This window comes from Callorhinus ursinus, unplaced genomic scaffold (genome assembly GCF_003265705.2).
Source record: "Callorhinus ursinus isolate GAN/ISIS: 27379988/994484 unplaced genomic scaffold, GSC_fseal_2.0 scaffold33, whole genome shotgun sequence".
NCBI classification, from domain to species: Eukaryota; Metazoa; Chordata; class Mammalia; order Carnivora; family Otariidae; genus Callorhinus; species Callorhinus ursinus.
The window spans coordinates 9,125,561-9,149,795 of NW_027397095.1; the positions used below are offsets into that span (position 1 = coordinate 9,125,561).

The 24,235-nt window shown below is 37.8% G+C and overlaps 1 non-coding gene and 1 pseudogene across 1 annotated transcript; both read right to left on the minus strand.

Annotated features, from left to right (window-relative positions):
- Positions 1 to 3,166: 3,166 nt before the first annotated feature.
- LOC112809371 (actin-related protein 2/3 complex subunit 1A pseudogene) lies at positions 3,167 to 4,720 on the minus strand (annotated as a pseudogene).
- Positions 4,721 to 18,247: 13,527 nt separating this feature from the next.
- On the minus strand, positions 18,248 to 18,351 carry LOC112809335 (U6 spliceosomal RNA). Its single transcript, XR_003204558.1, has one exon. It is a non-coding gene; the product is annotated as a U6 spliceosomal RNA (small nuclear RNA).
- Positions 18,352 to 24,235: the final 5,884 nt, after the last annotated feature.

Genomic DNA, 24,235 nt, shown 5'->3' on the forward strand with positions numbered 1-24,235 from the left:
TGTCATTCAAAGCTCTTGTTTCTTTGTTGATATTTCTGCTTAGATGATCTGTCTATTGCTGAGAGTGGAGTATTGAGGTCTCCTACAATTAACATATTGTTATCAGTATAACTCTTTATTTTGGTTAACTGTTGGCTTATGTAGATGGCTGCTCCCATGCTGGGGGCAAGATATTTACAATTGTTAGATCTTCTTGTTGGATAGACCCTTTAAGAATGATATAGTGTCCTTCTGTGTCTCTAACTACAGACTTTAGCTTAAAATCTAATTTGTCTGATATAAGAATTGCTACTCCAGCTTTCTTTTGAGGTCGGTTGGCATGGAAGTTGGATCTCCATCCCTTCATATTCAGTCTGGACGTATCTTTAGGTTCAAAATGAGTCTCTTGTAGACAGCAAATGGATGGGTCCTGTCTTTTTATCCAATCTGCAACCCTGTGCTGTCTTATGGGAGCATTTAGGTCATTCACGTTCAGAGTGATTATTGAAAGATATGAATTTATTGTCATCATGTTGCCTGTGAAGACCTTGTTTCTATAGTTTGTCTCTGTAAATTTGTGTTCTATATCACTCTTGGGGTTTTCTCCTCTTATAGAACCCCCTTAATATTTCTTGCGGGGCCAGCTTAGTGGTCACATATTCTTTCAGTTTCTGCCAGTCTTGGAAGCTCTCCATCTCTCCATCCATTCTCAATGACAGCCTTGCCAGATAAAGTATTCTTGGCTGCATGTTCTTCTCGTTTAGTACCCTGAATATGTCTTGCCAGGCCTTTCTGGCTTGCCAGGTTTCTGTGGATTTGTCTGACGTTATTCTGATATTCCTTCCTCTGTACATAAGAAATCTCTTATGCCTAACTGCCCTTAAGATGGTTTCCTTGGTTCTAAGATTTGCCAGTTTTACTATTACATGCCGGGGTGTTGGCCTGTTTTCCTTGATCTGGGGTGGGGGGGGTCCTCTCTGCCTCTAGGACACGAATGTTTGTTTCATTCCCCAGATTAGGAAAGTTCTCAGCTACGATTTGCTCAAATATATCTTCTAGTCCTCTCTCTCTCTCCACCCCCTCTGGGATCCCAATAATTCTGACATTGGAATGTTTCATGGTGTCACTTATTTCTCTGATTCTATTTTCATGGATTTTGAGTTGTTTTTCCCTGGCTTCCTCTTTTCCCTTCTTTTCTATCAGTTGGTCTCCTGGATCATTAATTCATTCTTCTACCTCGCTTACCCTAGCTGTTAGGTTATCTAGATTAGATTGGATCTCACTGATAGCATTTTTAAGTTCTGCCTGTTCAGCTTTCATTTCTGCCCTTAGAAATTCTATGTTGCCATTAATCAATTTCTCCATTCTAGCTATTGTTTTCACAAGTGCTACCCTGAATTCCATTTCCAACATCTTGGTTATAACTGTATCCATTTGTAAATCTGTGGCAGAAATCACAGTCTCTGAGTCTTTCCTATTTTGGGGGTTACATTCTGTTGAGGGATGGTTGAGGGAATGTACAGAGTCCAAATTATTGACCACAACCCAAGGAAGATGCACCTGTTTTGTAGGGACCTTAGGGTTATTGGCCTCTTCTTCTTACAGCCTGTGTTCTAGGGGAGCAGCCTGCTGCACTGTTACTCAGGCAACCCTGTTTGGGAAGAGTTGCCTTGCCCCCTGGGGGGGGTGGGCTCAGTGAAAACCGGTTTTTTGGGGCCTTTGTTCTCTGTGGCTTTCCCTGGTGGATTTCTGCCTCTCTTCCAATAGTCAGAGCATAAGTAACCATTTCCCACAGCACCTGGGTGACTCTGTTACTAAGCCTCTGTCTTCACCTCAGGTCATGGTCCCAGGGTCCTGGGATCAACCCCCACTTCGGGCTCCCTGCTTGGCAGGAAGTCTGCTTCTCCCTCCCCCATGTCCCCTGCTTGTGTTCCCTTTCTTGGTGTGTCTCTCTCTGTCAAATAAATAAATAAAATCTTAAAAAAAAAAAGAATTGACCATTTCCAAACCTCTATCTCAGAACAGAATGATCTCAGACTGTTCTTCAGTGAGCTCTCTGGACCACACTGTCTCCATGTTTGTCTGTGCTGCTAAAACCACCGTGTCCTGTGTTGTGTGCCCCACAGCAGCACTCCCAGCCCTCACTTTTACGTCCAGGCACATCTCTGCCATTTGTGCTTCTAAAATCACCTGCTGCCCCTAGTTCCCACGTGCACCCCCACAGCTCCAGGTTTCAATCTGGGGGGCCGCCCTAAAGTCCTTTCCCCGCTGCCACCAGTCTGCAAGTCTGTATCTGGTCTCCAGTGTGGAAGGCTTTCATGCTCCAGCAGTGCAGGATCCCAGAGGCTCCCTCCCCCTTCTGTTTATCTTCTGATATCTGCCCACAGAATCACAGCTCCCCACTTCATATCTCGAAACCAACTGCTGGGGATATTCTGTTTGTAGAGATCCAGATATATCTTCTTACATCTCGGGCTGATTTCGTGGGTGTTCACAGCTGTCTGGTAGATACCCAGCTCAATTCAGGGGACTGGTTGAAATAGGGTCCCCTACTCCTCTGCCATCTTTGCCCCCTCCTACTACTATGGTTATTTTGTAAAAAAAAAATTTAAAAATCTAACTTCAGTGGACAATTGTCATTTACATTTGCCCCCATTATTCACCATGAGTTATCCAGGATTATAGCTGGTAATACTTACATTACTTTAAAATGCACAGAAAAAAATGTTCCTGATAATATTGGTTTCCCTTGTGGTCTGAATTTACCTTTCCAGAGCTTGAAATATATCTAGAAATATAATGTGATCATATCTGAGAAATATTTCGTGTTTGGTTATCATCTTTTATACTCTATAAACAATTTTGAACTTATCCAGACAAATCAAAAATTTAGTATCAGATATGGTCTTATCATCAATGTGATAAATGTATTATTGGTCTTTGGTCAAAATAAGTGTATATGGAACCCCCAAGAATCATTCAGAGGTTTAACTTGACAGAATTCTTGTGATTTTTATAAGTATTCAGCATCAGAGTCACTTCAGGAACATTCTCTTACACTAGAATTTATTTAACCACTTCTTTTGAGACAAAAAACAATGAAGATATCAGTGCATATGTTTTTTTAAAAAGTTATATTTTATATAACTTACCACTAAATGTTTATCTTTTACTTTTTTTAACACATTCAGTATTTTTATTTGTTTAGCAGACAATGGACATGTCTCCCACCCTTTCCTTTAAGTTAGTGTGACAATTTTCCATAAAAAACTACTTAAAGAGAAGCTTTGGTCAAGAATGGAATGAAATAGCAAAAACAAAAAACAGAAAAACCCAAATCATGGCTGCTTTTAAAAAAACAACATTGTCACCAGTTATATTCAAACAAAAACACACAAACGATATTTGCGCGAAACTTGGCTTCAGTGTCTCCTTGCGGCTGGCTCTCCTCACCACCATGCACACAGCGGGGCTGCGTCAGCGCATTTGTCAGTCTGTCAGTCTGTCCATTTGTCATGCTGGATCTGGGAGGCTCACTCAGCTTCACATTTTCTGGAGGCCCTGGATGGGAAGACTCTAAGGTCTTGAAATCCCAAATTGTCATGGCTCCATCGATGCCAGTAGTGCAAATTTTGTGACAATCTTGCTTGTCCACCTCATAAATAGATACCTGAGTGATGCTATTCTGGTGCAGCGTCTCCAAGGCTGTGTTGCTGTCCTCAGTCGTGGCCCTCTTGTCCATGTTGCGGAAGCGCTCCATGGCAGACATGTTGCGCTGGATGCTCTGTTTGGGAATGTCTAGTTTGGAGATGAAGGTCAAGCAGCCACGGTCATCGTAGTTGAAGAGCATTGGGCAGCAGTCATGGCCCGCGGCTACAACGCTATTCTCTGAGACAAACGACACACTCAGGAGGGGCAGGAACTCTGTTTTCAGAGTTGAGACCTGCACACTTTTTGAGGCATCAGCAACGGATACGGTGCTGTCATGGCTGACCCAGGTCAGGCGGCTCCCACTGGCAGAGAAGCTGACCCCATGTACCCAGCCACCAGTGCCGCTGCCACCGAACTCTGACATCAGCTGACCAAAAGGCATCTTGCTGCCCCAGGGCGTACTGGCTGACTTTTCATCCACTTCTTTAATGTAGGCAGAAAACACTGTGCATTTGGAAATCACATGATCCTGCTGCCAGCAAAACATTGTTGGGATGCCAATCCAAGCTGAGGACCGTGGATCGAATTGGCTTTTTAATGTGCTTGCTTACCCACCAGTCATTTTCAGACTCAAAGTAACAAACAGAAATGAGTTGTGCTCCACTTCCCACAGCAAATTTGTTCTCTAGCGGGGACCACTTGACAAAAGTCGCTGCATGATTAATTCTCAGGATCACCAGGGTTGGCTTCCAGACACCATCTTTCTGACTCCAGACATAGGCATTGCGCTCTGCCCCACAAGTGACGATGCAGTCACTCTTGGGAGCCCAGTCGATACCTGTAATGTGTCCGTTGCGCTCCTTGAGTTCATGAGCTTTCACCCACTGGCTCCCGTTCTTCTTATAGATGTGGACTTCATGATAATTGGGGCTAAGAGCAATCTGGGTACGATCCCTGTTCCAGGCATGACAGGTGATTGGTTCTAGTAAAAACTGATGCAGGGACATTATTCTTAGTGTTTTCAAAGGATAGAAAGCTGGGATCGGGGCAGTGTGGACCGGCTCAGAGCAGAGAACTTGCAGACTCTGGTAAGTCGCAAACAGGCTCTGGCTGATGTGGGTGGAAGACCCTATCTTTTACTTTTTAATAAACTCCACTGGTATAGACTTTATATCCAATAAAAATGTTCACAATTAAGTATATATTTTGATGAGCTTTAACAAATGAATATACCCTTGAAACCACTACTATAATCCAAATATAGAACATTTCCTTCACCCCCAAAAAGTTCCTTTGGGCTCTTTCCCAGTCAATCCTTGTCCCCAGCCTTGCACATTGACCACCTGTTCTGGTTTTCCAGGAACTATTCTGGGTTTAGTCCTGAAATTCCTGTATTGCAGGAAATATCTCAGGACCAAATAAAGTAGGATGGTGAAACACTGATCTGCTTTCTATCATCATAGATTAGTATTGCTTATTTTAGGGTTTCATACAAATGGGATCATATGGAGGGAATGAAGATGGCAAGAGAGTAGGGGACCCACATTTCATCTAGTCCCTTGAATGCAGCTAGATATTTACCAAATCATTCTGAACACCTGTGAATTCAAACTGAGATCTAAGAAAAGAATTGCTGCAATTCTACAAATAGAAAAGCGACCACTTTTTGCAAGGCAGGAGGTGCGGAGATGTGAATCTAAGGGGATATATCGGAAGATAAACCACAGGAGAATGAAGTCTCTGTATGCCAGCTACCAGAAAATGATATAACAGTGGATAGCAAAATAGGAACTCTTAGAAGTCTGCTCCTGTGAGGGATGTCCCTGCCTGAAAGGTGGTCAGGTGGTAAAGTGGGGCAGAAACCTAGGTGGGACAGTGTGGTCTCAGGATCCCCATGGTCACAGAACGAATGGGGATGCCTGAGCACAGCAGAGTTTCCAAACATTGGAGCAAGGAATCCAGTTGAGCCCTGGAGTGGCCTCTCAGCTGGGTGTTGTCATAAACCATGAACCATGGCACAATCAGGCAACTGCTCTCCAAGCAGGGGCCCAGCAAGAGACAACCACTGTGAGATCTGGCTCCTTCCCCTGGGAGAATTGGTGCAGGTGTGCACTGCAAGAGTCTTCAGAGTTTGGTGCACGTGAAAGGGATTGACTGCCTTTCCCTGAGGGTGCACTAAAGAGTGGGGGCCATGATTGTTCAGCTCTGGGGTTGGAGATCGGGGCACCACTATTTTTTACATTTTTTTTCCATCTTCTAAAGTCGTATGAAAAGCCTTCAGGAAACAAAAGCCACATAGCAACCTGAAGCAGCTTATGCTGAGCCCGGCCCCCTGGCAAGGGTTGGTGCAACTCTGCCCAGGCAAAGACACTGGAGAATCAGTGCAACAGGCCCCTACCCAAGAAGACAAGCAGGATCCTCAGGCAAATACTAGGTTTTATAGATCACTCAGAACTGAAAAACTCCTGCACTAGGGGAAAATAGTATATAGAATTAGAGATTTTTTCACATGAGTCTTTAGTCCTTCAGTTTAAAAATTTTTTTCACTTTTTCCTTTTCAACTAGTCTCTTATTTTATCAACTCTTTGTTTTTATATCTTTTTTAATTTTAATTTTTACATTTACATTTTATACGCACACACACACTTCATTTTGGCTTCCTTTCACTTTTTAAATTCTTTACAATTTTGGGATTTAGTGTATTCTAACAAACACACCAAAATACACCAGGGACCAAGTGGATCACCCTGTTTTGTCCACCTGTGAGATTGTATTCTCTCTTTTTCCCTTTTTTTTCTTTTCTTTTTTGGTTTCTGACATCTTTGGATTTCTCTACTGTGTATTTCCCTTGAGTTTGGTTGATTTTTTTATTTTGTTTTCTTGTTCATCCATTCTTCTCTGGGAAAAATGATTAGATGGAGGAATTCACAACAAAAGAAAGAACCAGAGGTAAAGCTCTCTGCCACAGATCTATCGATATAGATATAAGTAAAATGTCAGAGGTAGAATTCAGGATGATTATAATGTTACTAGCTGAGCTTGAAAAAGGCATAAAAGACATTAGAGAATCTCTTAGTGCAGAAATAAAATCTAATCAGTCCTAAATTAAAAATGCTTTAACTGCGATGCAGTCTAAAATGGATGCCCTAACAGCTAGAATGAGGCAAAAGAGAGAGTCAGTGACATAGAAGACAAGATGATGGAAAGGAAGGAAGCTGAGGAAAAGAGAAACACAACTAATGGACCATGAGGGGAGGCTTCAAGAAATCAGCAATACCAGAAAATGAAAATTATTAAAATTATTTGGGTCCCAGAAGAAGAAGAAAGAGAGAGGGACAAAAGGTATATTTGAGCAAATCATAGCTGAGAACTTCCTTAATGTGGGGAAGGAAACAGGCATTCAAGTCCAGGAGGTAGAGAGAACCCCCCCAAAATCAATAAAAATAGACAAACACCCCACCACACCATGTAATAGTGAAGCTTGCAAATTTCAGAGATAAAGAGAAAATCCTGGAAGCAGCTCGAGACAAGAACTTCTTAACCCACAAGGGTAGGAACATTACACTGGCAGCAGACCTATCCACAGAAACCTGGTAGGCCAGAAAGGGTTGGCATGATATATTCAGGATGCTAAATGAGAAAAATATACAGCCAAAAATACTTTTCCAGTAAGGCTGTCATTCAAAATAGAAAATAGAAGGAGAAGTAAAAAGCTTCCAGGACAAACAGAAACTGAAAGAATTTGTGATCACTAAACTAGCCCTGAAAGAAATATTGAAGGGGGATCCTTTAAGCGAAGAGAGAGTCCCAAAGTAACATAGACCAGAAAGGAACAGAGACAATATACAAAAACACTGACTTTACAGGTAATACAATGGCACTAAATTCATATCTTTCAATAGTTACTCTAAATGTAAATGGGCTAAATGCTCCAATCAAAAGACTCAATGTATCAGACTGGATAAAAAAAACAAGTCCCAACAGTATGTTGGCAAGAGACTCATTTTAGACCCAAATACACCTCCAGATTGAAAGTGAGGGGGTGGAGAAACATTTATCATGCTAATGGACATCAAAGAAAGCTGGGGTAGCAATCCTTGTATCAGAAAAATTAGATTTTAAATCAGAGACTGTAATAAGGGATGAGGAAGGACTTTATATCATAATTAAAGGGTCTATCCAACAAGATCAAATAATTGTAAATATTTATGCCCCTAACTTGGGAGCAGCCAATTATATAAACCAATTAATAACAAAAGTAAAGAAATTCATTGATAATAACACAATAATCGTAAGGGACTTTAACACTCCACTACTGCAATGGACAGATCATGTAAGTAGAAGATCAACAAGGAAACAAGGGCTTTGAATGACACACTGGACCAGAGTGACTTCAGAGATACATTCAGAGCATTCCATCCTAAAACAACAGAATACACATTCTTCTCAAGTGCACATGGAACATTCTCCAGAGTAGATCACATATTGGGTCAAAAATCAGGTTTCAACTGGTACCAAAAGATGGGAATCATTCCCTGCATATTTTCAGACCACAATGCTTTCAAAATTGAACTCAGTCACAAGAGGAAATTTGGAAAGAACTCATATATGGAAGTTAAAGAGCATCCTACTAAAGAATGAATGAATCAACAAGGAAATTAAAGAAGAATTTTTAAAATTCATGGAAACAAATGAAAATACAACTGTTCAAAACCTTTCAGATGTTGCAAAGGAAGTCCTAAGAGGGAAGTATATAGCAATACAAGCCTTTCTCAAGAAACAAGAAAGGTTTCAAATACACAAGCTAACCTTACACCTAAAAGAGTTGGAGAAATAACAGAAAATAAAGCCTAAACCCAGCAGAAGAAGAGAATTAATAAAAATTAGAGCAGAAATCAATGAAATAGAAACCAAAAGAATAGCAGAACATATCAACAAAACTAGGAGCTGATTCTTTGAAAAAATTAATAAGATCAATAAACCCCTAACCAGACTTGTCAAAAAGAAAAAAAAAGGAACCAAGTTAATAAAATTATGAACGAAAGGGGAGCAATCACAACCAATACCAAGGAAATACAATTTTAAGAACATATTATGAGCAACTATATGACAACATTAGGCAATCTGGAAGAAATGGATGCATTTCTGGAAACTTATAAACTACTGAAACAGGAAAAAACAGAAAACCTGAACAGATCCATAACCAACAGGAAATTGATGCAGTAATCAAAAATCTCCCAAAAAACAGGAGTCCAGGGGCCAAATGGCTTCCCAGAGGGTATTCTACCAAATATTTAAGGAAGAAATAATATTTTTCTACTAAAGGTGTTTCAAAAAATAGAAATGGAAGGAAAACTTCCAAACTCGTTCTACGAGGCCAGCATTACCTTGACCCCAAAACCAGACACCCCATCAAAGAGGAGAATAACAGACCCAATTTGCCTGATGAACATGGATGTCAAATTACTCACCAAGAAACTAGCCAATAGGATCCAGCAGTACATTAAAAGAGTTATTCCCACAACCAAGTGGGATTATCCCCAGTCTGCAATTGTGGTACAACATTCACAAATCAATCAATGTGACACATCATATTAATAAAAGGAAAGACAAGAACCATATGATCCTCTCAATTTAGTACTTTATCTAGCAAGGCTGTCATTCAGAATGGCAAGAGAGATAAAGAGCTTCCAGGACAAACAGAAATTAAAGAATTTGTGATCACTAAACCAACCCTGCAAGAAGAAATATTGAAGGGGATCCTGTAAGCGAACAGAGCCCAAAAATACCATAGACATGAAAGAAAAAGAGAGAGAGAGAGAGAGAGAGAGAGAGACCATCTATAGAAACAGGGACTTTACAGGTAATACAATGGCACTAAATTCATATCTTTCAATAGTTACTCTGAATGTAAATGGGCTAAATGTTCCAATCAAAGACACAGGGTATCAGATTGGATAAAAAAGCAAGACTGGTGGTGCCTGGATTGTTCAGTCAGTTAAGCATCTGCCTTTCACTTAGGTCATGATCCCAGGGTCCTAGGATCAAGCCCCACGTTGGGCTCTCTGCTCAGCAGGTAGCCTGCTTCTCCCTCTCCCTCTGCCTGCTGCTCCCCCTGCTTGTGCTCTCTCTCTCTTAAATAAAATATTTTTTAAAAAAGCAAGACCCATCTATATGCTGTCTACAGAGACTCATTGTAGACCCAAGGAAACCTCCAGATTGAAACTGGAGGGAGGTAGAGAACCATTTATCATGCTAATGGACATCAAAAGAAAGCTTGGGTAGCAATTCTTACATCAGACAAATCAGATTTTAAACCAAAGACTATAGTAAGGGTTAAAGAGGGACACTATGTCATATTTAAAGAGTGTATCCAACAAGGTCTAACAATTATAAATATGCTCCTAACCCTAGGAGCAGCCAAATACACAAACCAATTAATAACCAAATTAAAGAAACACATTGATAATACTACAATAATAGTAGGGAACTTTAAAACCCCACTCACAGCAATGGACAATCATTTAAGCATAAGATCAACAAGGAAACAAGGGCTTTGAAAGACACTCCAGACCAGATGGACTTCACATAGATATAGAGAGAGCATTCCATCCTAAAGCAACAGAATACACATTCTTCTCAAGTGCACATGGAACATTCTCCAGAATAGATCACATACTGGGTCAGGAATCAGGTCTCAACCAGTAACAAAATATTGGGATTATTCCCTGCATATTTTCAGACCACAGTGTTTTGAAACTTGAACTCAACCACAAAAGAAAATTTGGAAGGAACTCAAATCCTTGGAGGTTAGGGAGCATCCTACTAAAGAATGAATGGGTGAACCAAGAAATTAAAGAAGAATCTAAAAAATTCATGGAAACAAATGAAAATGAAAACACAACTGTTCAAAATCTTTGGGATGCAGCAGAGGTGGTCCTAAAAGGGAAGTACATAGCAATATAGGCCTTTCCCAAAAAAATTAGAAAGGTCTCCAATACACAAACTAACCTTGCACCTAAAGAAGCTGGAGAAACATCAGCAAATAAAGCCTAAACCCAGCAGGAGAAAAGAAATAATAAAGATCAGAGCAGAAATCAATGAAATAGAAACCAAAAGAACAGTAGAACAGATGAAACTAGAAGCTGGTTCTTTGAAAGAATTAACAAGATCAATGAACCCCTAGCCAGACTTATCAAAAAGTGATAGGACCCAAATAAATAAAATCATGAATGAAAGAGGAGAGATCACAACCAGCACCAAGGAAACACAAACAATTATAAGAACATATGAGCAACTATATGCCAACAAATTAGGCAATCTGGAAGAAATGGATGCATTCCTAGAGACATATAAACTACCAAAACTGAAACAAGAATAGAAAACTTGAACAGACCCATAACCAGAAAAAAAAAAAATTGAATCAGTAATCAAAAATCTCCCAATAAACAAGAGTCCAGGGCCAGATGGCTTCACAGGGGAATTCTACCAAACATTTAAAGAAGAATTAATACCTGTTCTTCTGAAACTGTTCCAAAAAATAGAAATGGAAGGAAAACTTTCAAACCAGTCTATGAGGCCAACATTACCTTGATCCCAAAACCAGATAAAGACCCCACCAAAAAGGAGAATTACAGACCAATATACGTGATGAACATGGATGCCAAAATTCTCACTTAGATGCTAGCTAATAAGATCCAACAGTACATTGGAAGGATTATTCATCATAAACAAGTGGGATTTATTCCTGGGCTTCAAAGATGGTTCACATTCACAAATCCATCAACGTGATACATCACATTAATAAAATAAAGGAAAAGAGCCATATGATCCTCTCAATTGATCCAGAAAAAGCATTTGACAAAATACAGCATTCTTTTTTGATTAAAACTCTCCACAGTGTATGGACATAAGGAACATACCTCAATATCATATATGAAAAGCCCACAGAAAATATTCTCTCTCTCTTTTTAAAGATGTTATTTGTCAGAGAGAGAGAGTAAAGAAGGGGGAGCAGCAGGCAGAGAGAGAAGCAGGCTCCCTGCTGAGCAAGGAGCCCAATGCTGGACTTGATCCCAGAACCCTGAGATCATGACCTGAGCCAAAAGCAGACGCATAACTGACTGAGCCACCCAGGCATCCCAGCAAATATTCTCAACAGGAAAAACTGAGAGCTTTTCTGCTAAGGTCAGGAACATGACAGGGATGCCCACTCTCACCACTGTTGCTCAACATAGTACTAGAAGTCCTAGCCTCAGCAAGCAGACAACAAAAAGAAAGAAAAGGCATTCAACTTGGCAAAGAAGAAGTCAAACCTTTACACAGATGACATGATGCTTTATGTGGAAAACCCAAAAGACTCCAACCCAAAATTGGTAGAACTCATACAGGAATTCAGCAACATGGCAGGATATAAAATCAAGTCACAGAAATGAGTTGTATTTCTATACACTAACAATGAGACAGAAGAAAGAAAAATTAAGGAATCAATCCCATTTACCACTGCACCAAAAACCATAAGATACCTAGGAATAAATCTAACCAAAGATATAAAAGATCTGTACTCTGAAAGCCATAAAACACTTCTGAAAGAAATTGAAGAGCACACAAAGAAATGGGAAAACTTTCCATGCTCATGGATTGGAAGAAAAAATATTGTTACAATGTCTCTGCTACCCAGAGCAATCTACACATTTAATGCAATTCCTATCAAAATACCATTGATATTTTTCACAGAGCTGGAACAAATAATCTTAAAATTTGTGTCGAACCAAAAAGACCCTGAAGAGCCAGAGGAATGTTGAAAAAGAAAACCAAAGCTGCTGGCATCACAATTTCGGACTTCAAGCTATAATAAAAGGTTTTAATATAAGGCTGTGATCATCAAGACAGTATGGTACTGGCACAAAAACAAAAACATAGATCAACGTAAAAGAATTGAGAATCCAGAAAAGGACCTTCAACTCTATGGTCAACTAATCTTCGACAAAGCAGGAACGAGTATCCAGGGGAAAAAAGACAGTCTCTTCAACAAATGGTGGTGGGAAAATTGGACAGCCACATGCAAAAGAATGAAACTGGACTATTTTATTACACCATACACAAAGATAAATTCAAAATGGATGAAAGGCCTAAATGTAAGACAGGAATCCATCAAAATCTAGAGGAGAACACAGGTTGCTACCTCTTTGACCTTGGCTATAGCAACTTCTTACTAGACACGTCTCCAAAGGCAAGGGAAATAAAAGCAAAAATGAACTATTGGGACTTCATCATGATAAAAATCTTTTTCACAACAAAGGAAACAGTCAACAAAACTAAAAGGCAACCTATGGAATGGGAGAAGATATTGGCAAATGACATATCAGATAAAGGGCTGATATCCAAGCTCTATAAAGAACTTATCAAACTCAACACCCAAAAAACAAAAAAATCTAGTGAAGAAATGGGCAGAAGACATGAACAGACATTTCTCCAAAGAAGACATCCAGATGGCCAACAGACACATGAGAAAAGGCTCAACATCACTTAGCATCAGGGAAATACAAATAAAAACCACAATGAGATACCATCTCACATCAGTCAAAATGGTTAAAATTAACAAGTCAGCAAATAAATGTTGGTGAGGATGTGGAGAAAGGGGAACACTCTTACACTGCTGGTGGGAATGTCAACTGGTACAGCCACTCTGGAAAACAGTATGGAGGTTCCTCAAGACGTTAAAAATAGAGCTACCCTACGACCCAGCAATTGCACTACTAGGTATTTACCCCAAAGACACAAATATATTGATCCGAAGGGGCACCTGCACTCAATGTTTATAGCAGCAATGTCCACAATAGCCAAACTATGTAAAGAGTCCAGATGTCCAACGACAGATGAATGGATAAAGATGTGGATGCAATGGAATATTACTCATCCATCAGAAAGGATGAATACTTACCATTTACATTGGCATGGATGGAATTGGAGGGTATTATGCTGAGCAAAATAAGTATATCAGAGAAAGACAATTATCATATAGTTTCATTCATATGTGGAACATAAGAAACAGTGCAGAAGATCAGAGGGGAAGGGAGGTAAAACTGAATGGGAAGATATCAGAGAGGGAGAAAAACCATGAGAAACTCTTAAATATAGGAAATAACCTGAGGGTTAATGGAGAGGGTGTGGGTGTCGGGACAGGGTAATTGGGTGATGGACATTAAGGAGGGCACATGATGTGATGAGCACTGGGTGTAATGTGTAACTGATGAATTATTGAACTCTACATCTGAAATTAATAATGTACTATATGTTGGCTAATCAAATTTAAATAAAAAAATAAATGGAATCACACAATAATGTACTCTTACAATCTTCGAATAATAATTTTAAGATTCATCCAGATTGTTCCATAAAATAGTAATTTATTTCTCTTTAATACTGAATAATTTTATATTCTCTGGATATACAACAATTTTTTTATCCATTTACCTGTTAATGGATGTTTGGTTGTTCTCACGTTTTAGTTATTATAAATAATGCTGTTATGAATACTCATACATAGGTCTTTTTGTGGACATATGTTTTCATTTCTCTTAAATACAATACCTTAGCAAATACCTAACAGTAGTAATGCTGGGTCAGAAAATAAATATATGCTAAATTTACAGGAAACTGGAAAACTATTTTCCGAAGTAGTTGTACCATTTTACATTCCTACAAGCATTATATGAGTGTTCCAATTGTTCCACATCCTTACTATAACTTTATCAGTGTTTTTAATTTTTGCTATTAAAGTGGTTAGGTAGTAAAATCTCATGATTATAATTTACATTTCCCTGATAATTAATGATGTAGACAACTTTTCATGTACTTATTTGCCATCCAAATATATCTTTCATATGCTTGATAAACATCACAAACAGCACATATAAATCCAAATATTTGATGCCACCCTATAAACTTTGAAGTCATCTTTGATTCTCTCTTACATCCCACACGAAGTCTAATAGATTAACTTTGCCCTATATTTTAGTATACTTATAAATGAACTCTTCTCATACTCAATACTATAAACGAAATACCCTGCTCCAACCCACCATCATCTCTTATCTGGACTAATGCAATAGCTTCTTAACTAGTCTCTCTGCTTCCACTCTTGTTCATTCATCACATTATTCTCTTCACAGCAGCCAAAGTGATAGTTATAAAATATATGTCAGATCATGAGTTCAACACCCAATGAATCCTGATGGCTCCTGGTCTATAAAAATAATCTATATAAGGCTATATGATCTTACCCCTCTGCTACCATTCTGACTTCATGTCCTACTATCTCTCCTTTTATTTCATTCCAGCCACATGACTTCCTGGTTATCCCTTAAACATGCCAGTCATGCACCTGCTTCAGGACGTTTGCACTGGTTTTTCCTCTGCCTAACATCTTTCCCCCTAGACATTCATGTGATTTGTTTGCTCACTTCTTCAGATGTCAGCTCAAATCCCTTCTTAACATAGAGATAATTTTTATATATAAAATTTGTATATAAAATCACTCCCCTGTCACTCTTTATTCCTTTTTCCCTGTTCTATTGTTCTTCATACTACTTATCTCAACTTGGCCATTATAGATTTATTTTTTAATCTATTGTCTGCCTTCTCTATAAAATTTACACTTCAAGAGCATTTCAATTTCTCATATTGGTATCCTAGTGCCTAAACTGTGCTTGATATGATAATAAAATTCAATAAACTTGTTGAATGAATAATTGTAAACTATTTCTCCATGTCCACCAAGTCCACCTCCTGGATTCTATATTAAATTCTTCATATGGAGGAATCATACCTCATTCTTTTCATAGTACCTTGTATGAGGTACATACTAAGCACTCAAAGATCCTTGTTGATGGGTTTCTGCATATTGGAAATGCTGCCCAATTAGCCTAGTTGAGATTAAAATTAGCCAGGAAATGTTGATGCCTAACATTATCTTGAATTGATATTATAAGAATAACTAAAACATTTGATAAATGGTAAAATAAATGGTTTTTTAGGCTCAACTAATACTTATTGCCCTTGTACACAGAAATAATTTTCAATGTTTTTGTATAGCATTTGATATTGACTAAACTGATTTTCAGAGATTAAGTAACTCTCCCAAAATCATAGATCTAGGACATTACACAACTAGAATTCTAATTCCTTAGCTCATGGTTCCAAATTTTGTACTTGTACTTCTCCCTTTCATTGTTTCACCTCCAGTCAAATGCTTCCTAATTATTGCTTCCATCTTCCCCGATCTTTCATTCTCTAAACTATGCCACATCCTGAGAAGTGTGCCATTTGTCACACTTTAGCTGATCTCTTCACCTTCAAAATGTAACCCTTTGTTGGTTTATTGTTACACTAACCTAAGTCAAGGGTAAATGACCACTACTGCTTAGTGCAGTAATCATATAACAAAATTGACATCCTGTTAACAGAAGTATCTGGCTACCTATGAAATAAGAAATTACTGTGAGAATTTTAAATACTGGGGCCAGACCAGATAAGGATTATGATGTGTTTAGGCATTTTTGAAGTCCTCTGGCACACATTCCCTCAGGCAGCTGTTGATGTGCCTACTTCAAGAGTAAGCTATGAGTATATTTATACATACATGTTAATACACTACTCTTACCCCAGAGAATGTGAAATGAGAATTTCTTTTTGCTTACTCTTACTTAGCACTCCTCTTACAGCTATATTTTCTATGTTAACTTAGGGGAAATAAATGTTAGGGGTGAGAATTAGTATAAAAATTACTATTTTTCTTGATTTTCATCTGTAAATGGTATGAGGTGAATTAAATACATAAACTTTAAGCCACATAATTTTTACTTATTCATGTCATCTGGATATGTATTAAACTTTTATCAAATAGCTTCTATGTACAATGTACTTTTAAACACTGTGAGAAACCCCTGCATATTACACAATTCCAGCTCTCAGAGATTCATGTAATCTGCTGGAGAATACAAAAATGTTCAAGAGAATTTGTAGGGAAGTAAACAGTATGGGCATTTCCAGTTTCAAGTTTAGTCCACCCATTCAACAATAAGCACCAAAGATGTGCAAGGCATTATGCTGGGAACTAGGTATTAAATGATGAACAAACCTATCACAATCCCTATGTCATGGTATACAAAGAATAGTAAGGAAGATACAGACATAAAGGAAATAATTATCTACAAAATGAAAAATTTTCAACTGTGAGTAAGTATTATGAAAATAAGAGGACTTTTACATAGAAAGCTCAGGGAAGACTTCACTGATAGGAAGATAATTGAGGTATTATCTGAAGAGTGAATAGGAATTAACCAAGTAAAAAAGGGAGAGAATAATGTCTCAGGCCCTCCAGCAAGAGGGAGCAAGAAAGACACTGAAAAAAGACCTATATGGCAAGAAAAGATAAGGCATGTACATGATGAATCTAGAGAGGTAGATGAAGCCAGACTATGATACAAAGACTTCTGGGACATGGTATAAAGTTTCAAAATTAGAATAGTATTTTCATGATGGAATAAAAACTCTCTAAAAATTCTACCCTATGGTTATTCCTAATGCTAGAGTCTTACTTATTTATACATTAATTATATTTGTATATTACTCCTATTTATAGCTAACTTGGTTAATCATGTGAATTACTATTTAACAAATATTGTATTATATTTTAAGATTAATTTAAGTATAATTTATATAAAATAAATGTAATTAAATATTATATTAAACTACTACTTAACAAAAATACACAACAGATGAGAAAATTTAGCCTTTCATATGCCTCTCTAAACTGTATACCAAAAGAAAAAAGGTGTGCATTTGCAAAGATTTAGAGATCATGAGATAAATTCAAATTGGAAATTAGATATGAAAATCATTCTGGAAATAAACTCCATGATTTTAACATGTTGAGATCACCTGTGCTTCTGGGGAAAGGCCTGAGGAAAATGTGATCGAATACCAGCTACGTTAAATTTTCTTAAGTCATCAGACGGCTCTGATTTTTAAAGAAATGAAAGAGATGCAAATTCCTTCCTAAGATACACACTTTTGCTATTCTCCATTTAGAGTTAAAATTCTCCACTGTATTTAAGGTTTCACCAAATGTATTTAAACAATCTGGATAATGCAACAAACACATGTTGTTCTAAATGCTATCTTCATCACTAAGATGTGATTTTATATCTTTGAAAATCGGAAATTCAAGGTAAATCAAATTCATGGTACATACTTAAAGGCCTGCTTCAACCCAGACATAGATGTATATTTTTTCCATTATATTCATGGTAAATACAGTATCACAGATATTTAACAGAAAAAATAGACCACATAAGCCATGCCCTTCTTATGCACATCTATAACAGGGAACTAAATAGGTGAAATATCCCTACAAGAAATTATAGCCTTAAGGGAGAAAATTGTGCTTCTTGATTCCTAGACTAACTAGAGAACAAGAAAGCAAGGGTAAGCACAAGAGTCTCTTCCTAATTAAAGAGTACAATGCCTTTATTAATATGTACTTAATCCAGGACAAATAGTATCTACTCTCCAAATTTAACAAAATATTAAAAGTATTTATTATTTTTTAATTTTTAATATGGAAAACTTCACAGATTTGCATGTCATTCTTGCACAGGGGCCATGCTAATACCTGTATTGTTCCAACTGTAGTATATGTGCTGCCAAAGTGAACACAAAAGTACATTTATAAAAATCAAATTTCATTAACACAAGAAGCATTTCAACACGATATTTTTAAAGGAATTCTTGAATAATGGCTATCACATTACTCAGGCTTTTTTTTTCCCTTCTCCATGTACATCATCCTCAAGAAGCTTGTGAGATTTTGGAAACCAAAGATCAAAGAGCTTTAGTTTTGTCAATTCCACATTTTTAGTTTAACAAGTACATCTCCATTCAAAGTTCTTGAAACTGTTCTCAGTAATCAAAACTTGAAAGCTAATCTGAATTTGTAGCTTCACTCACTGTAGTTATAATACTTTTTTTTTCAGTGCAATGGTCAAATACAGGGCAATTCCTTCCCATAACTAAAATGGAGGCTACTATTGAATATGAGCTATATTACTGATTTAATATATATTATTCCTATTGTTATCACTATTACATACATTTTGAATTTTCTCTTAAGCAACTTTTCACATACTATGACTTCTAAAATATTACTTCATTAATGTCATGATAACTTGAAAATATCTCGTATTATTCAGTTTGGGCTGCTGTAACAAAATACCATAGACTGAGTAGCTTATAAAAAATAGAAATATATTTCTCACAGTTCTAGATGCTCACAGTCTGATATCATGTTGAAGCATGGTCGGGTTCTGTTGAGAGCCCTCTTCTGAGATGCAGACTGCTGAATCTCCTTGTTTCCACATGATGGAAAATGAGAGAGCTCTCTAGGATCTTTTTAATAAGGGCACTAATCTCATTTATGAGGGCTTTTATCTTCATGACCCAATCACCTCCCAAAGATTCCTAATACCATCACAATGGGGGTTAGGGTTTCAACAAATGAATATTGAGGGGACACAAACATTCAGTCCATAGCAATCTCCAAAACAACAAGTGATTTAATTTACAATGATTTTTATGAAATTAGAATAAAATGTGTTTTCTGACATCAAAATTTACAAAATGTCCACTGTATAAGGTTTATTACATTTATAAACTAAATTTACTAAAATTCTAAGAAGCTAGACTCCATTGTAGTTCAAGTATGTTTTATATTCAACATTTATTTTCTTTATCACTGAAATCTGTGTGCATGTTCTAAGACTTTTGGCATATTTGAGTACCATGGAGAAATCATATCTTGTATTTCATTATTCAGTATTCTTGTATCATTAATGAATCCAAACTTCTGGAAAGCCTTAGGTTCACATGATGTTAGTGTTGACATCATTCAAATGATATAAATTTAGTACATGCATTAAAACAAACAACATCTTTTGAAGAAAAAGCTACAATATAGTCATTTGCTGTCTGAAGAAAACTATAAGCAGTAACACTAAAAGACAAATAAAATGATAGTAGATATTTAGATATGAGTTTATGATGTGATAAAAATAATAGAAAAGTAAATACTCCCCATGACAATTTAACATAAAGAGTCTGTTCAAGAGAGACTATGGCATAGTTTCATCAAGCAATAAATGATGTATTCAGTACTCTAAAATGTGGAGAGGACTCTGATAGTGTTTACTTGAAAAATAATTCTCTGGACAATTAAATCAGTCTTTAGTATCACAAGTATAGAAACACATTGATAATGAGAAATGGTAGATTTCTGAAGTTGTCAAAAATTTTAAATGCATAATTCATGGAGTTTTGCTGAGATGCAACCATTTATGATATAGCATTTGGCTGAATTTGGATACATTTTGTAACCCCTTCTAAGAATAGTTATCAGACTTATCAGGAAGAAAAAGTCCTTATTCATTAATTGCTTTTCTGTAGCCAAAATATTTGAAGTAATAGAGGTATTAGCAAACACTCATATCTGTCCTTTATTACACTAATCTCAAAAAGTTGGATTGTATTTTATAGACTCCTTCCATTAATATTTCTGTCAGAGATATCTAATCTATAAATTTACATAAATATTAACAAAGATACTTATATTATTATGCTATACATTGGGTAATAGAATTCTCAACTATATATTACAGCATAGGTGTTATTGCCACAACTTGGGATGGTATGGATTCAATAGTCACATATTATAGTTAATATATCAATATAAATATACTAATATGTTACATTCTGTATATATGGGTTACCAGTCATTAAAACATAGATTACACTAAATTTAACAATATTATAATGGTTGCAACTATTCTTTTACCACTTCTACATTCTTTATTTCCTTTAATTTGTACAATGACTCTATTTGGTAATAATGAGTATTCCATTTTCCAAATAAGGAATTTGAGGCTTAGCAAGGCTAAGTTCTCTATAGTCACACAACTAATTAGTGTCATAGCAAGAATTTGAAAGAGAGCCAATCTGACCAACAGAGTGGCTTTTGATGTAAAAACTAAATACAAATAATCTATTTTAACCTTTCATAATCATCATGATATAAATCATCCTTGGGCAATAGATATATATGTATGTCACATATCAGGGTTTTAACTAGCCCTATATTCTTCTGGGTTTGTGATCTATGAGTTTCAGAGGGACTCCAGGTTTGATTTTTTTGTTTGTTTGTTTCTTGAAAAGAAAGTCATCATCTCTGATTTTTCTTAATATTTTTTAAAGTTTCCATTTACTTTGATATTTTTAAAAATATATTTCACATATAACGTTGCATAAATTTAAGGTGTACAACATGTTGATTTCATACATTTACATATTGTGATATGATTGCCATTGTAATGATAATCAGCACCTCTTTCATTTTGGATAAAGAAGTCTATGGGGAGGAGAGTAAGATGGCGGCAGAGTAGGAGGACTCTAGGCTCGCACACAGGGGAATGCATGAGGAAAACATTTTCCCAAAGCCATTGGCTTGGAAAACGAGAGGGGGTGAATTTCGTAAGTCCTACAACCAGCAGGACTTAAAGCCTAGAGTTCTAAAGGTCAGAGGGTTTGGCTGGGATAGAGCCTGGAGGGCACTGCGCTGCTCCTGGAGAGAAGGCAGGCAGACAACCCCAGGGCAGACAGCTTGGAAACAGTGATCTGAGAAGAATGCCTGGGGCACACAGGGGGTAGATTATTTGTTCTCCTCAGAGGCAGTGTTCACCTGAGAAGCCTCTCTGGGAACAAAGGAGCCTGCTCTGCCACCACCTCCCTCCTCCGCCCATCAGCATAAACACAGAGCCACCTGTGGGAAGTAGCACAGTACTGACACAGGCTGCCTAACTTGCTTACACCACGCCTCACCCCGTGCCCTCGGTCAGGACTGCCCTTCTCAGTCAAGCTTGCCTCAATCCAAGCACAGTGGGCTCCTCCCCCTAGAAGACCAGCACAAACCCCTGCCCACACCACGTTTCCTAACCAGAGAGTTCTGCAGGGCCTCGGTTCTGATGGAGTTGGTGTCAGGTCTCATTTTAAGAACAGACCAGACCAGACCAGAGTACACCTAGTTAAAACTCAACACATTCAGGCCAGGGAACAAACACTGCCCACTGAAGGCAAGGAAAGCCTCTGCAGACAACTGGCCTGAAGGACAGAGCAGCCAAAACACAACAGCAGAGCACACACAGCACACACTGGAGACACCCCCTGAAGCACCAGGCCCTGGGGCACTACATGACTTCTTAAGGCCATTACTTTCAGGGGCAGTAGACATCCTGGCTTTTCTAACACAGAGAAGAAGACAGAGACTTAGGCAAAATGCCAAGGTGCAGAAATTTATCACAAATGAAACAAGAAAAGGTCACAACCAGAGATCTAAGCAAAACAGAAATAAGTAACATGCCAAATGGAGAATTTAAAGCAACAATCATACTGATACTCACTGGGCTCGAGAAAAGAATAGAAGACATCAGTGAGACATTTTACCACAGAGAAAGAATCAATCAGAGAGGAAGAATGCAATAAACAAGGTTCAGAACAGGTTTGATGGAAGGAACTGCAGGATGGAAGAAGCAGAGGAATGAATTAGTGACCTAGAGGATAAAATCATGGAAAACAATGAAGCTGAATGCAAGAGGGACAGAAGGATTATGCAACATGACAATAGACTTAGGGAACTCAGTGACTCCATCAAACATAATAACATTTGTGTTATAGGAATCCCAGAAGATGAAAGAGTAAGGGGATGGCAAATTTATTTGAAGTAATAATAGCTGAAAACTTCCCTAATCTGGGGAAGGAAACGGGCATCCAGATCCAGGAGGCAGAGAACTCCCATCAAAATCAACAAAAGCAGGTCAACACCAAGACATACTGTAATTAAATTTGCAAAATATAGAGACAAAAGAAAAAGAACTTAAAAGCAGCAGGACAAAAGAAGCCCTTAAGTTACAAGGGAAGACCCATAAGACTAGCTGCAGATTTCTCAACAGAAACTTAGATAGCCAGAGAAGAGTGGCTTGAATATTCAATGTCCCAAATGGGAAAAAATCTGCAGCCAAGAATACTCTACCCAGCTAGGCAATCATTCAGAATAGAAAGACAGATAAAGAGTTTCTCCTAGACAAACAAAAACTAAAGATGTTCATGACCACAAAACCATCCCTGCAAGAAATATTAAACAGGACTGAGTTCAAAGGAAAGAACAAAGGAGACAAAACATGAAAAAATCAGAGAAAATCTACAGAAATAAGTACAAAACAAGTAATAAAATGACAACAAATACATATCTATCAATAATTACTTTGAATGTAAATGGACTAAACGCTACAATCAAAAGATACAGGGTGTCAGAATGGATTGAAAAAACAAAACCCATCTATATGCTCCCTACAAGAGACCCATTTCAGCCCTAAAGACACCTACAGATAGAAAGTGAGGGGAGGGCGCCTGGGTGGCTCAGTCGTTAAGCGGCTGCCTTCGGCTCAGGTCATGATCCCAGGGTCCTGGGATCGAGTTCCACATCGGGCTCCCTCCTGGGCGGGAAGCCTGCTCTCCCTCTCCCACTCCCGCTGCTATGTTCCTGCTCTCACTATCTCTGTCTCTGTCAAATAAATAAATAAAATCTTAAAAAATAAAAGAAAAAAGAAAGTGAGGGGATGTAGAAACATTTATCATGCTAATGGGTGTCAAAAGAAAACCAAAGTAGTAATACTTGTAACAGACAAAAAGGACTTTAAACAAAAACTATCAAAAGAGACAAAGAAGCATTATACAATTATAAAGGGGACAATCCAAAAGAAGACTTAACAATTGTAAATACTGAGGTACAAAACATGGGAGCACTCAAATACAAAAAAATTAAAAACAAACATAAAAGAAATACTGATAATAAGACAATAATATTAAGGGACTTTAACCTCCCACTTTCATCAATGGACAGATCATCTAAACAGAAAATCAACAAGGAAATACGTATTCTTTACAAGTGCACATGGAGCATTCAACAGAATAGATCACATATTAGATCACAAAACAGGCCTCAACAAATACAAAAGGACTGAAATCATAACACAACACTATGAAACTTGAAGTCAACTACAAGCAAAAATTTGGAGAGACCACAAAAACATGGAGGTTAAAGAACATGCTACTAGAAGGAGGAGCAAGATGGTGGAGTAGGAGACCTAAATTTTGTCTGGTCCCAGGAATTCGGCTAGATAGGGATCAAACCATTCTGAACACCTACAAACTTAAGAGATCAAAGAAAAGAATAGCAGCAACTCTCTGAACAGAAAAGCAACCACTTTCTGGAAGGTAGGACATGCGGAGAAGTGAATCCGAGGCGATATAGGGGAAGACTGACTGCAGAGGGAGGAAGCCTCTATCAGCTGGCTACCAGCAAGTGATAGAGCAGCTGAGAACAAAACCGGAAATTTTGGAAGTCTGCTCCACTGAGGGATGTTGCTCCAGCAGCTAAGCGGGGGTGGAACCTTCGCTGGGACAGTGTGGTCTCAGGACCCTCAGGGTCACAGAAAGA